Consider the following 5,384-nt stretch of genomic DNA (forward strand, 5'->3'; position numbering starts at 1 on the left):
AAGAAGGTTATCTTAGTTCTCACGGGTGGTTTTACTAAAGAGCTTTGTGGTGCTGCTTGCTTGTTTTCAGGTTCTGTCATAAGATTGGACCGTAAGTCAGGTCGGCTGTGTGTCGCACTGTATTTAAAGCTGTGTGCATCCAGCCTCCGATCGGCCTATGCTGGGGTTCTACCCCACCAGCCTTACTTCCAGTTCCTGTCTCGCTGACAAGGTCGCGCTGCCCCGAGGATCATTCCGTCTTTTCATAGAAAGAAAATAAGGCGGGTGACAAGACAAGCGATAGGCTTATGTTGCTCTACCTATCATTCTTTTCGCTGATACGAATCCTCGTACGAATAAATAGCAAACACGATTAAAATCGAATCACTCCCTCTATTCAATAACGATCAAGGATCGATGTGTTGTCCCGATCTTTTGAATCAAGTGTGTGTGTGATTTTCACCTCTAAACTATGAAAGTTTAGCAACAAATAATAACGGAAAATAAACAATCGAAATTATAACGAACCTTCAAAGAACAAGCCCTTGACAATCCGTACAAGAACGACAGACAAACGCCACAAAGTTAAAACTTTGATAAGTTTGATTTTGATTACAAAGCAAAGCTTTGAAAAAGTTTGAGAGAAAAACTCAAAACTATTGTATACACTCAATAATATCTCAATTGTGTGTTAATTTTCATCCAAACATGTTTTAATAAACAAAAGATATCTCAAATCTAGTCTCCAAAAAAAGTAAAACTCTAGAAAGGAAACAAATCCACGCAGAAAACACAGGACACAGACCCCGTGTTGACCTCCGTGTACGGGTCCATGTTCGCTCGGGAGAATCAACTTCAGCTGGAAACAAGGAGCACGGCCCCCGTGCCCACCTCCGTGTACGGGTCCGTTTACGCACTGTATGAGGACCCGGACCCCGTGTACTGATCCGTGCTCGGGCCGTGTCGGCACGCAAATTCTTCATCCTCGGCTGTAAAGGGCACGGACCCCGTGTGCAGGTCCGTGTAGTCTCGGCCGTATTCAAGAATGCTTGAATAATATTCCTTTGGTCTCCAAACGTGCTCCCATGCATCACGACCCCTTCATGCTTGCTCATGACTCCCTGTAGTGCCTCCTTGAACTTCTTTAGTCGTCCCCTCGTTACTGGTCCTGTCGGCAACTGCAAAGGGTCCCATGCTTTCCTTGGAGCTTGACCACCCGTGTTCGCATCATCCTCTCCTTCTTGAAAAGGATTTGTCCTCAAATCTTGATCCTCACCTACATCAAACAACGACAAATCACTAACATTGAAAGTGGAACTCACATTGTACTCACCTGGTAGGTCGAGTTTGTAGGCGTTGTCATTGATCCTCTCAAGAACTTTGAATGGTCCATCGCCCCTGGGTAATAGCTTCGAACGTCACTTCTCAGGAAACCTTTCTTTCCTCAAGTGTAGCCACACCCAATCTCCTTTCTTAAATATTACCTTCTTCTTCCCTTTGTTGGCTTGCTTGGCATATTGCTCCTTTCTCTTCTCAATGTTGGCCTTGGCCTTTTCATGCAAACCCCTAACAAATTCAGCCTTCTGTTTGCCATCCATGTTCAACCTTTCACTCACAAGAAAAGACATCAAATCCAACGGAGTCAAAGGATTAAAACCATACACAATTTCAAAAGACGAATAATTTGTAGTAGAATGCACGCTACGATTATAAGCAAACTCAACAAAAGGCAAACAATTTTCCCAATTCTTCAAGTTCTTTTTAAGAATGGCACGCAAAAGTGTTCCTAATGTCCTATTGACAACTTCAGTTTGTCCATCCGTTTGAGGATGACAAGTAGTTGAAAACAACAATTTAGTGCCAAGTTTAGCCCACAATGTTTTCTAAAAGTAACTCAAGAATTTAACATCACGATCAGACACAATAGTCCTGGGCATGCCATGCAACCGAACGACTTCTTTAAGGAACAAATCCGCAATGTTTGAAGCATCATCAGTTTTATGACAAGCTATAAAATGTGCCGGTTTATAGCATCTATCAACAACAACAAATATTGAATCCCTCCCCTTCTTAGTCCTAGGCAACCCCAAAATAAAGTCCATAGAAATGTCAATACAAGGCTCACTAGGAACAGGAAGTGGTGTATACAATCCATGTGGTTGTGTCTTAGATTTAGCTTGCCTACAATTTATGCACTTTTCACAAACACGCTCAACATCACGTTTCATATGTGGCCAATAGAAATGTTCATGCAATGCACTTAAAGTTTTAGCCACACCAAAATGTCCCATTAAACCACCCCCATGAGCCTCACTAACAAGTAATTCACGAATTGAAGATTTAGGGATGCACAACTTATCTTCTCTAAATAAGAAACCATGATGCAAATAAAATTTATCATGTGGACCATGCATACATGTTTCAAACACACCTTTAAAATCCTTATCTAGTGCATATAATTCTTTCACATGCTCAAATCCCAAAATTTTTGATTCCAAGGTAGAGATTAGTACGTATCTCCGTGATAATGCGTCGGCCACTACATTTTCCTTACCTTGTTTGTACTTGATGATGTAGGGGTATGTCTCTATAAATGCCACCCACTTTGCATGCCGCTTGTTCAGCTTTTGTTGCCCCTTGATGTGCTTTAGAGACTCATGATCCGTATGAATGACAAACTCCTTAGGCCTCAAGTAGTGTTGCCACGTCTCTAGAGTCCTCACAAGTGCGTAGAACTCTTTATCATACGTGGGATAGTTCAGCGCTGCTCCATTGAGCTTCTCACGAAAGTACGCCACCGGCCGTCATCCCTGCATCAACACTCCACCAATACCTACATCTGAAGCATCACATTCAATCTCAAAAGTATTAGCAAAATCAGGTAAAGCAAGTAAAGGAGCATTAATTAACTTTTGCTTATGGAGATTAAAAGACTTCTCTTGCTTCTCGCCCCAATGGAATGGAACGTTTATCTTGATCACCGCCGTCATTGGTGCTGCCAGTGTGCTAAAATCTTTTACAAACCTCCTATAGAAGCTTGCAAGACCATGAAAACTTCGAACTTGACCAACAGTAGTAGGCGTTGGCCAATCTCGAATGGCACTTACCTCTTCTTCATCAACTTGTATACCCTGTGAACTTACCACAAAACCAAGAAAGACAAGTTTGCTTGTACAAAAATCACATTTCTTTAAGTTAGCATACAAATTTTCAGCCCTTAGTGTGATTAGCACAAGCCTCAAGTGATTAACATGCTCATCCAAGTTTTTGCTATACACTAGGATATCATCAAAATAAACAACGAACTTTCCTATGTGTGCACGCAAAACATGATTCATTAACCTCATAAAGGTGCTAGGAGCGTTAGTTAAGCCAAATGGCATTACCATCCACTCATATAACCCATATTTGGTTTTAAAAGCAGTTTTCCACTGATCACCTTCTCTCATCCTAATTTGGTGATAACCACTCTTCAAGTCAATTTTACTAAAGACACATGCACCATGCAATTCATCTAAAATATCATCTAGTCTAGGTATGGGATGCCTATACTTAATGGTTATGTTATTGATTGCCCTACAATCCACACACATACGCCATGAACCATTTCTTAGAAACTAATAAAACAGGGACAGCACAAGGGGACATAGACTCACGCACAAAACCCCTCTCTAACAACTCACTTACCTGTCGTTGAAGCTCCTTAGTCTCCTCCGGATTGCTCCTATAGGCAGGACGATTTGGCAATGCACTCCCAGGCACGAAATCGAGTTGGTGCTCGATTCCCCTCAATGGTGGTAAGCCTTGAGGTAACTCCTCCGGAAATACATCTTCAAATTCATGCAAAAGTGAAACAACAATGCTCGGAAGAGACCCGGCTATATCACTTGTGTTAAGGAGGATCTCCTTATAAACAATCAACACAAGTGGTTCATGTGTGTGCATCAATTGTTTCAACTCACCTTTTTGGGACATATATGATTTCTTTTTGGCCTCTTTCCTCTCATTTTCTTTCCTCTCATTTTTCTCTTGTATGGCCGTCTCACTACTTTGATCACTCTTTTTTTCAGCCATTTCATTTTTATTCTCAAAGGCCATCTCCTTTGTTAGTTAGCTCTTTTTTTCGGCCTCATCTCTCTTATTTTTTTTCAAATGGTCTTCCAACACTTGCTTTGGGGACAAAGGAAGTAATACAATGGTTTACTCTTCAATACAAATGAATACCTATTCTTGTACCCATCATGTGTCACTCGCCTATCATATTGCCACGGTCTACCCAACAAGATATGACAAGCATGCATCGGTACCACATCACACAAGACCTCATCCACATATTTCTCAATAGAAAAAGGCACTAGCACTTGTTTGTTAAACTTCACTTCCGCACAATCATTCAACCATTGAAGCCTATATGTTTGAGGGTGCTTTAATGTAGGTAACGCCAATTTCTCCGCCATTTCAACACTAGCCACATTAGTACAAATCCCCCCATCAATGATTAAATTGCAAACCTTTTGATTCACAAAACACCTAGTATAGATCAAGTTCTCTCTTTGGTTAGTCTCCTCTTCCTTGACTTGGGCGCTCATAATTCGCCTAGTCACTAGTGCTTCACCTACAACTGCCTCATAACCCTCGTCAGGATCCTCTAATGCACGCATCTCACCATCATCACCCTCCCTATGAGACTCATACTCACCATAGTCATTTAGAATCATTACCCTTTTATTAGGGCATTCACTAGCAATATGTCCTACCCCTTGACACCTAAAACATTTAACATCTCTAGATCGATTAGAAGGAGTTTCAGATTTACCTTGCACTCCTTGTTTAGGCGCCTCTTGTTTGGTCTCAAATTTGGGCTTGGTCACCGCCTTGTTCTCCTCACGTTTCACAACATTTGATCGCCATGGAGATGATGAACTCCCAGTTGGATCGGTGCGGCCAACCCCACGCCTTTTGAGTTGTTGCTCCACTTTTATTGCCATTTGCACCAACTCGTCTAGATCCAAGTAATGCCGAAGCTCAACTTGATCTTGTATTTCCCTGTTCAAACCACAAAGAAAACGTGCCATGGTCGCCTCATTATCTTCCTCAATATTGGCCCTAATCATGACTGCTTCCATCTCCTTATTGTAGTCCTCAACACTCTTCACCCCTTGCCTCAAAGTTTGTAGTCTCTTAAACATCTCCCTATAGTAGTGGTTGGGCACAAACCTTTTCCTCATGATCCTCTTCATCTCATCCCAAGTTTCAATGGGATTCTCATTATACCTCCTCCTAGTGGTCACTAGTTGATCCCACCAAATGAGAGCATAGTCTAGAAATTCCACCACCGCCAACCTAACCTTTTTTTGCTCGCAGTAGTGGTGACATTCAAACAAAAACTCTACCTTCTTTTCCCA

The sequence above is a fragment of the Primulina huaijiensis genome, chromosome 9 (assembly GCF_012295235.1).
Source record: "Primulina huaijiensis isolate GDHJ02 chromosome 9, ASM1229523v2, whole genome shotgun sequence".
Lineage (NCBI taxonomy): Eukaryota > Viridiplantae > Streptophyta > Magnoliopsida > Lamiales > Gesneriaceae > Primulina > Primulina huaijiensis.